Source organism: Oreochromis niloticus, linkage group LG20 (genome assembly GCF_001858045.2).
Source record: "Oreochromis niloticus isolate F11D_XX linkage group LG20, O_niloticus_UMD_NMBU, whole genome shotgun sequence".
NCBI classification, from domain to species: domain Eukaryota; kingdom Metazoa; phylum Chordata; class Actinopteri; order Cichliformes; family Cichlidae; genus Oreochromis; species Oreochromis niloticus.
Window position 1 is genome coordinate 24,398,941 of NC_031984.2, and position 11,017 is coordinate 24,409,957.

Genomic DNA, 11,017 nt, shown 5'->3' on the forward strand with positions numbered 1-11,017 from the left:
TTTATTTTAAGAAGAGCACAATCACCTAATAACTCTTGAAAACTACATTTGATATCACGTAATTAATACTGATACAGTAACAAAAGCAATTAAGATCAATAATAAGACGCTGGTGGGGCTTTCAGCTTATCTTTTGAGGAACCACAATGGTTTTCTGACTGAAAATACATTCATATTTATCAATTCCATCATGGACAACCCATCACATCCACTCCACGCTACACTTCAGAGGAAGCAGAGCTCCTCCTCTCTCAGACTGATTCAGCCTCGCTGCCATAAAGAGCACTTCAGAAAAGTCATCCCTACCGTTCTCTGTAAAGCTTTATAATAACTCTTCTTTTTATTATACCTCCATGCAGCAGTTTTTCCTAGATTTATAGATTTAAAGTATGCAAATCATTTATTAATGCAGTTTTCACTACTCTCTTACATAACGTCAGTCAGATGTACACAACGCTTTGCCTGTGGCTGCTGAATCACCACTGCCTCACTCCACATATGACAAGATCATCCTAAGGACAAACTACGAGATAAGATTTGACAATGTAGGAAGAGAAGAAAAATATAATTCAGTCCAACAACGGCAGGTGACAACAATGACTGCTCTTTGAGATCGGGGAGATAAATACCACATTATTATTAATGGCTATTTAAAAACATGTCATTGCATTTAAAGGTAAATCACAGCACACAGCTTAAATCACAGTTTACACTGAGACAATGGTGTGGATCTTCAGACCCATATAGTACCGAGACATTTTGGCGAGGGGAGTTGAAACTAACAAGACAGAGAACAGAGAAAAGTGAAGACGTGAGGAGGAAAGAAAAATGTGTTCAAGTGGAAAAGGCAATGCTACTAGGTGACATACCATGTTGGCAGCAGCTGTCGGGAAACGGTAGCAAGAATATCTCACACGTGTATGTCTGACCTGCTTGTCAAAGCTGAGACAAAGAGTGACAGAGAGACGGGGATAGTGAGATCTCTCTCTCGCTGTCTCACCCAGAGTGTGAGGCAGCGCATTCCTTTTCAGCACTTGGCTCACTTCATCAGAAGGCCACAACCTGGGTTACAATTAGTGTGCAGCACAGACAAAGGACTCACTCACTCAGTGAAATCTGAATGCTGTTTGCTTTGCTATACACTTGCGGCCACTTCATTAGTTACACCTTGATAGCACCAGGTTGGACCTCCTTTAGTCTTCAGAATCATTTTCATTTTTCATGGAGCAGATTAAATAAGACATTCTCACAGATGTTGGTCCATATGGATACAACAGTATAACACAGATGTCAGCTGCACCCCCACCGTTCATCAGACCTGGCAATATTTTTACAACTGTCCAATTTTGATGAGCCCAGGTGGAATACAGCCTCAGTTTCCTGTTCTTAGCTGACACTGCTGTTGCCCCCCTCTGCTTCAAGGTTTGCCATTTTGTGGATTTAGAGATGCTCTTCTGCGTACCTTGGTTGTAACGAGTGGTTATTTGAGATATTGTTTCCTTCCTATCAGCTCGAAGCATCAACGAGGCATATTCGCCCACAGGGCTGGACTGGCAATCTGTCATACTGGACATTTTCCCTATGGGCCGACACACTTTTGGGCTGATCGATCAGCCTGAAGAGCCGCTGTGCACTGGCAGCAGCCCATTTGTTCATTTTCATTACTGACACTACACCCCTACCTTCACTGTATGCTCAGACTTTTGTAGAAAAAGTTTAGTGTGGAAGAAGTGGCAAAAAAAATGAGCCGAAAACCTGAGAGGAAACAATAAAAATAGACGCAGTAAAATGTGTCAAATTAACCGACATGTTAGCTGCCAGTGCTGCTGCACTGTGAACAGTAGTACCAGCCACAACTCCTCACAGTCACAAGAGGCTGCTGCTGCTGCTAGCACCAGCTGTGGAGCAGTGAGGAAGAAATCAGGAAGATTAAATTAACGTGGTAAGAAAATGATGGATGAACATAATTAGGAAGGGAGAGGTTCAACAATTCAGGTAACATGAATGACTGCTTTGACTATGAGCCACTGTTAATAGCTAAAGTGTAGCTTTTAATTATTGTCACATGCTGAGGTGCAACTAAGAAATGATCCAACAACAACTGTATCAACCTGATTAAACCCTGTTTCAATATCTATAATCCAACAACAGGAGATAAATACAGAGTATGAGTACGCTTTATATATAATCAGGAGTCGAATCATAGACGTGAAGTTTCAAAGGTGAGTAGCGCTACCACAATGCTATCCAGCTGCTAGTTTGAGTGATCATGGTGGGCCGATTTTTTTGTCCCAGTCTAGTCCTGTTCACCCAGAGAACTGGTGCTCACTGGATATTTTGTCTTTTTTGTACATTTTTACTGTAAACATAACTACATGCATTGAGTTGCTGCCATTCGATTGGCTGATTAAATATTTGCATTGATGAGGAGTTAAACAGGTGTACCTAAAAAAGTGGAAATGAATATAGTTTATTTTTTTTAATCAGAACTCCGGCACACTGAATTCAAACATTTAGAAAGCAAAGAAAAGCAACAAATCCTCACATGTGACTTCAGCGGAACAGTTATTCATTTTATGTCAAGTTAAGTGAAAAACATTTAGCACAAGTGGAACTAAAAGCAGGGCGTCATCTTCACTGTCTTAAAAAACTGTCAAACCAGCCCTCACGTATGCAAGTAGAATCACTCCTCAGAAGCAATGAGTGCCAATGTGTAACCACAGGAATCTAAGAAAACATCGGCTGTATCGTAGCCTGCAACAGAACGGCTTGTTCACCATAGCTATCGGAGTGCAGCGTGCCCCGTGCTTCAACTCCAGCAGATCAAGTGTTGTGATGTTATTTTGTTTTTGTTGTCTTACATTTGAGCTATCATTGTTGTCCTCATGATCTACCCCTTGCTCACTGTCTCGCTCCCTCTGCTCCTCCTTCCGGCTCCATTAATGCACCCACTCTACTGGGAGACAATGTGCAAAAGTCAAAAAGGGACACTGAAAGAGAGATAGGCAGAATGGGGGGAAGTGGCACAGAGGGGCGATGAGGGATAAAAAACATGTGTGTGTACATGTGTGTGTGTCAGCATGTCTGTGGTATTAGGCTTGAGCAGAGTGAGCATGTCCTAGCCAGAGGAGAGAAGTCGTTGAATCAACTGGACGCAACCGAGGCCTTGTCGCCCTTGTCCTCATCTCTCTGTCTCCCTCTCTCTCTTTTTCCTCGCTCTCTCCCTCAAAATCCCCTCCGCTCATTCAGCAATGCATATTACAAACAGGACATTTTACTTAATCCTGAATCTCTCCCCCTCCTCCTGGGCTTCTTTGTCAGGGCACCATTGTGAATTAGAATCACAGAACCAGCTCCTGCTTTAAAAGAAAATTCTACATCAAGTGCATAGCGTTTGCAGCCAGGAGACGGCGGGTGAGTCTGAAATGAGAGTTAGTAGATATTTTCATTTGACAGACTTTCATAGTTTATAGTGAGCTTGTAATATGTAGGCTGGATATTCAAGGTTTGATGTGTGACATCTCCCATGAGATAAGACATACCATGAAGAGCTTTTGCACCTTGTATTTGGTTTAGCCTGACATCTTTCTACTCAGTCATCCTCACTGCAAATGTCTGTGCAATACTAACAGCTGCACACACAGAAAATCAAACAAGCTTGTCACTCCAAATGTAACGCTTGTTTTCTGTACTTGGAAGCAGCGCTATCAATGTCAGCATTTTTTTTTTTTTTAAATTTAAAAGGTGTGTGTGTGTGTGTTCATAATGGAATGGTGTGTTTAGAAGCCGCTAATCCCAAGCAGGGACGGAAACAAATGTACCTCAAGCTTTACCCTTCTATTTTTGCCTCCAGTATCCTCAGCACTTCAAGCATGCATCGTCCCAGGCTCTGGCTTGGGCAGCTAACACCTCATTACCATTCTGTAAAGCAGTTAACATCGCTGGACATGGATTTCCTCCAATGAGTAAGTCGGGGTCAGAGGTTCGTATAAATGGAGGTTTCCTGATCAGACTGCTGCTTTGGATTCTTAAACTTTGGTGGTTTATGACACATTAAGTGTGAATCCTACACAAGCAGCTGAAGTACATTTCGGTCATCTACTGAAATCTGAACAGAAGTTTATTTTTATTTTTGACAGTGAGTGCTCCTTTTGCTAAGGGAGTGTAGCGCATTCGCTTGACAGACTGTAGTGATACATATGATCCTGACTGATACTGCAGGATTTCTCCAGGATCACTTGAACTCATACGGCTCTAAGATATAAGACAATGGATCTAAACTGCTAGCTAGGTGGTGACTAAAACAAACGTAAAACAAAAATAAAGTGTAATAAGCTAAATAGGGAGTGCATTAATAATCATGAACTGAACCGTTTAATTTAGCAGATGTTCTTTTAGGATATAAAGATATCTTGTTAATTCAGAAAATAGGGCATTTTTTGTCAGGTGAATGCATTAAGCTTTCATATTTTAGACACTGAAGTTGTCTACGTAGGTTTTAACTTACCAGGCTCCCAATTTCTTTATGTTTCAGTTTAGCAGCATTGTTGAAGATATGATGACAGAAGAAAAGTACCCACAGAATCACAAGAAATGCTATTATAGTCTCTCAGCTGCAGTTAATGAGTAAAGCTGATATAAGAAGAGAAGAAAGAAAAGAGAAAGGAAAAGACAAGAAAAAACATGAGACTGAAACTCACATTCAGACTGCTTTCATTCCTTGGGTGTGTTTTCATCTGTATTCTGCGGTTGGTGGAGCAGCAACAAACTGGCAAGAAACCCTATGGTTTATCGGCTGCAAAAGTTCACTTAACCACCAAAACAGATTATTGAATCCAAAGTGCAAGGGCCTTAAGATGAAGCATCCGAAACATAAACCACTGAAATCAAAAATAAAATCCCTGATGTCTTTGCAAGCTGAAATCCCAATTATTTGGTTCACTTCCCTGTTGTATTAATTTTTTTACTTAGATGTATCATAAATGCTTCAACAGAGGGATATTTTGGGATGCGCTTACCTTTATATTTGCATATTTCTGAGTACTGTAGTACTTGAGGTCCATGCATTTTCTAGCTTTAGGTCAGTTCTTCTTGGTACAACAACTGTAGATGTGTGCTAGACAAAGATGGTGCAGAAAGGTTCAACAGGAGGACAGATTTTACTGTTATGAGGTGCTTGTAACACAAAAACTGGTCTGTTTTCTACTGGATGCTAATGTTGTAGCACCTCAACCATGCTAAAGTCTATATGGGCAAAACTGAGCCTCAGAGATCTAGGTTAATTCAACAATTGCTTACAAGAGACTGCTCTGGGCTGAGACAGATGGAGTGACCCAGTTGGGGAGAGAAAGATCTCCATCGTCTTCCCACTGACTGTGTGACTCCTCTCTGCGTCCTCTGGAGCTGACCCCATCAGTCACCACAAAATGACATAAATTACCACGAGCTGTTAGTGTCAGTCACAATGAACTGTGAGGACTTTTTTTTTTACTTATTGTTTACATAGCAGCAGAACAACCAAACAAAAAAGACGGCGTAGCATAAGAAGCTGGAAAATTAAACAAAATAATCAACAAAGGAAAATTAAAGCAATGTAAAGGGGAAAAGGGGGATTCATATTCTTAATTCCTATTCTGTTAGTAAATTTGTAATCTCCAAACTAAACAAGATCAGTGTACAGCCTTGACTTAGCTTTCCTGCTTGGCAAAGTTTTAAGGACTTTACATTTTGTCATGCAGTGCACGTCCCCTAAGTTAGCTCTAATACTGACTTCCACATGATTCACATACTGTACTAACTTTCACTGTTAAGTCACCAACGACACACAGCCGGGATGCAGATGGACACGTACCTGTTGTGCATTTTTCTGAAGCTTCACTTAAGAAAAACCTAATGGACTTGGTGCAGTCGTTTGTCAATTATGTCAAAATCAAAAGGAAAAATCATTTTCTTTCTTTGTTTTCTGCTTTGAACAGAACCTGCTAGTTTCCCGCCAAACAGCAGCTGATTACACACAAGAGGGGTACTGAGCTTGTCAAATACAGCATGTCCTTGTAAGACAGCACAGAAGTGTAAATTATTTTAAAATATAGACAATGTAATGTATATATCATCTGCAACTTCCCCAATAAGGAGCAACAAGTCAGAGTTTTGTAAAGTCATGTGTAAGTTACAGATAACTTTCTGGTCTGGGATCCTTAGAAGGAAAAAAGAACTAAAGGAAATCATTTAAAGCTTTTTTTGTATTCTTCTTGTTTTGTCTTATTGTTGACGTGTTTTCAGCTGCACGGGTTTGTATAGAAACAACCAGCTTTTATGTAATTGTATATAACTGTGTGATTTCATCATGATTGTTGTTCAATTCTTTCTTATTACCAAATAACTTGTATAGAGGATTATTTTTATTTTATTTTAATAATATGCCAACATTTAATCATTGTTAATGCAACAACTGGGAGAAAAAGCAATATGAATGATATCACTATCAGCTAAAACACACATTAACTCCCAGTGACGGTATCTAGACATCTGTGTGATTAAAAAAAGTTAAAAAACAAACAAACAAAAAAAAAAAACAGCTGTGAAAAAGAATTTAGAATATTCACTTTTTCAGATCATCAAACAAATTTTAATATTAGACAAAGATGACTCAAATAAATACAAAATGCAGTTTTTAAATTATGATTTCATTTTTTAAGGGGACAAAAGCTATCCAAACCAACCCAGCCCTGTGTGAAAAAGTAATTACTCCCTAATGAGTCTTTTACGGCGCTGTGGGGGAATTCTGATCCACTCTTCTTTGCAGAATTGTTGTAATTCAGCCACATCAGAGGGTTTTCAGGCATGAACTGCTTCTTTAAGGTCATGCCAAAGCATCTCAGATTTCTGTCTGGACTTTGACCAAACCACTGTGAAATCTTTATTTTATTCTTTTTTGAGTCATTCACAGGTGGACTTGCTGGTGTGTTTCAGATCATTGTCCTGCTGCAGAACCCAACTGTGCTTGAGCTTCAGGGTATAAACTAATGGGAAGATATTCTCCTTCAGGATTTTCTGATAGAGAGCAGAATTCGTGGTTCCATCAATTACAGCAAGTCTTCCAAGTCCTGAAGCAGCAAAGCAGCCTGAGACCATCACACTACTACCACCACCCTTGACTGTTTTACGATGTTCCTTTTATGAAACTTTGTATTAGTTTTATGCAGGTGTAACGGGACTCAAATCTTTAAAAAAGTTCGGCTTTTGTCTCGTCAGTCCACAGAATATTTTTCCAAACGTCTTGAAAATCACCGAGATGTTTCGGGCAAATATGAGTCGAGCTTTTGTGTTCTTTTTGGGCAGCACTGGTTTTCTCCTTGCAGCTCTTCCATGGATGCCATTTTTGCCCAGTCTCTTTATTCAATCATGAACTCTGACCTAAACTGAGAAAATGAGGCCTGCACTTCTGTAGAGTTTGTTCTGGGGGTTTTTGTGACCTCCTGGACGAGTCGTCGATGTGGTCCTGGAGTAATTTTGGTAGATCGGCCACTGTTGGGCAGGGTCACAACTGTTCCAAGTTTTCTCCATTTGTAGATAATGGCTCTTCGCTGGAGTCCCAAAGCCTTAGAAATGGCTGTAACTCTTTCCAGACTGATAGATGTCAATAACTTTTTTTTGTCAGCTGTTCTTGAGTTTCTTTATATTGTGACATGATGTCATGCTTTTGGTGGCCCAGGCTTGATTACTGCTTTTGTTGCAGTAATCAAGCCTGGGTGTGGATTATGAAATTAACTCTGCTTCCAAAAAAGAATCTGGTTAATCACAGTTAATTCGGAATTTAACAAGAGGCCTATTACTTTTTCACATCGGGCCAGGTAGGTTTGCATAGCTTTTGTCCCCTCAAAAAATGAATAATTTAAAAACTGCATTGTGTATTTAATCAGGCGACTTTAGTCTAATATTAAAACCTGTGACAAATATGCAAAAAACAAACAAACAAACAAACAAAGAAATCAGGAAGGGACAAATACTTTTTCACTGCACTGTAAATACTGTGCAAGTTGAGCTCTGTATGTGATTGTAACTGCTGGTGGTCATCCTTGTAAAGACAAGGGAAATTTCCCATGCTCCTTTTTGACTAGGCCAGCACATACATAGATGTTTATAGGGTATAATTTTTCTCACATGCCCAAAGATCAGAAATAGCATAAAACCCCCAAAATATGGGTTAGTATATCTGGAAATGCTTTTTCACTCTGGATCCAGCACTCACTCAGGAGAAAAACCTCCAAAACCGAGATTTCTAGAAGTCATGGCAATAATAAAGGACAGCTTAAAAACCCAAATATCTACTATATATCACAAGTAAAAGCAAAAGAAGAGTGCATCACATTTCAAGCTTTTTTCTGCTTTCCTTGGAAGCACTTAAAGGGTAAATGCCACAGAGTGGTACAAAGACACACACAGAGATTAAACACACGAGACAGGTGACGCTGACCCAACACAAACAAACTGAAACCCTTGAGGTAGGAGCCAGGTGGTAAGTGCTAGCAGGGTGGTGGAGAACCTTGAACAGGCCCGAGAACAGCATCTAGAGGCCAGTACAGGGAGTACACCTGCACTCGGAGGAGACAAACAAATGTCCACAGCAGCTGGTTAAACAACACACGAGCACTCAAAAACCTCCGGCCTCTTATTTATAACCTCGCCCACACAGCAAAGAAGAAGACCCTGAGCAGGGAAGACGCAGCCACGCAGACAGACAGTAACAGCTGGTTACAGGCCACAGCGTTCAGGTTGGAGTTGGAGTAACACTGAGAGAGCTGGTTAGTGGTGACTGAATGTTTAACCTATAACAGGCCTATTCCACACCAGTGATTTTAATATGAAAAGCAGATAAACACACGTGTTACTAATGATGTTAATGAAGGTTTGCACTATTTAGGTAAAAATCCCTGTACCTATAATATCACTGGTAACTCCTGCATTTACATACATTTATGCATACATTTATGTGAAAATGTATGCTGTGAAAAACTTTTCCATCGAAAAATAATGATTAGCGTCCACTGCAGATTTGCAATTCAACAAAATAATGTTCTGAAATGAAAACAAACATCTTCTGTGCAAATGATTGCGATTTAATTGAAATTAATTCTTTGCTCAGTTCTTTAGTTCAGCTGGCTTACACCGGATGATAAACAAATGCAGGCTGATCCAAGTAACTGAAATATTTGGTATTGAGAGTGAAAAATTTCATTGGGCCCCATTTCATCACCATTACGTTGCTTTGAGGAGTGACAAAGATGATGAAAATGCAACAAATGCATTTATTAAAATTTTAAAATACTGTGTATGTAAGAGTTCAGGCTTTTCACAAATCACTTCTTTAGTAACAAATCTGCCTAAGTGGAAAAACTCGAGTTGCAAAGGTTACTATCGAGTATCAGCCCTTTGAAGAGGAGTCAAGTCTTCCAAGATGCTAATTTTGATTCATGAGTGACACTCATCCAGTGTCTGTGTGTCATCACGCCATCAGTCTTAAGCTTATGTAACTGCACCCCCAGAACAAACAGCTAGGGAGGTTATCAGTGCCTCCTGAGCTTCTGATTCAAAGAATATAAATAATAATAATAATAATTTGTTTAACACATTTCAGTCGGCTACATACTGATCTTGAAACAAAGTATCGATCCTTTTGCGCTAGTATCGATCCGATACCAAAGGCACTGTTGGTATCTATACTATCAATACTTGGATCGATCGGTTCACCTCTAGTACTTAAGCATGTTCAAAAACAAGACGTAACCTATGCATTTATGAGCAGTGCTTGTAAGCTTAACCTGTTTCTATGTGATTAAATTGTATCCAATTATTGACTTAGCTCAACCTCAAACGTCTTCTTGGTGACCCTCGAAGAACAAGACACTGCACTCCATGCAAACATCTGTTTAGATCAAATAAACCTTCAAACTATTTAGATGCTTTTGGAGTGAAAATTATGATGCGTGCAGATTTAGGTAAAGTCACCCAGACCTACAACGTAGAACATATCTAACATTATGATTCTGAGCTCTGACTCTATCTTAAACTCCAGTTTTATTGCGCATGTGAATGCTGCTCGCCAAAGGGTAAAATAGTCTTTACTCAGCTTGACACCATCAGGCGAAAAGTCCATTAGCCACTACTGTGCTAACTTCAGAGTCCAAGCAATTCATTTCATTGTGGCATTCTGTCTGCTTCTTCATTTTGAGATGAACTAAAATACTAACAGGATATATTAACCAGGCTATTAACCAGAGAAAAAAAATAACTTAACGAATGTGGTGCTTTGTACCTTGTGGGTCGGGGTCGCTCAGCTTGTCCAGCCTGCGGTGTTGAACCTGTGAGTTGTCTCTCTGCCGGTGTCTCTGTGTGTCCTCCTGGAGGTGTGGAGGGTTCCTGCCGGTTCCTGTTGACCGGGTCAGCAGCGCACGGTCCTCCTGGTGCTTCAGTCTCAACTGATCCACAGGGGAGCGAGAGCACGCAGCGGGCACGCGCAGAGAGTAGCTGGGAATGAGGAGTGGGTGAAACCAAACGGGAATAAAAAGGTTCTCTGCGAAGCATTTGTCCACAATAGCTGTGGATGGTTTTAGTCCTTATAAGGATAATCAATCAATAAAATTTAGAATTGCTTTTATTTTTCATGCACACAAGCAGTCGTCAAAAAAGAGAAATGAAATGCAAAAAAGGCATTTAATGAAATACCTTCAATTAACATAAGAATGTATCTTTTTATTTCACAAGGCGATTTATAGATCGTGTATAATACTAATCCCGATCTTTTCTCTCTCTCTCCCTCATCACACTATTATCGTGCTGTGGTAAGTCCCTTTCGTGATGTCATTTGAAAATTCATTTCCTCTTTAGGTCAGAGGTTGTAGAGGACCCAGCACGCATGCACACACCAACAGCAGCAGTCCCCCCCACAGTTTTCCCACTAAACGGTGACGCGGGAAAATATCACAAATAATAATAACAATAAAAAAAAAACTTTATT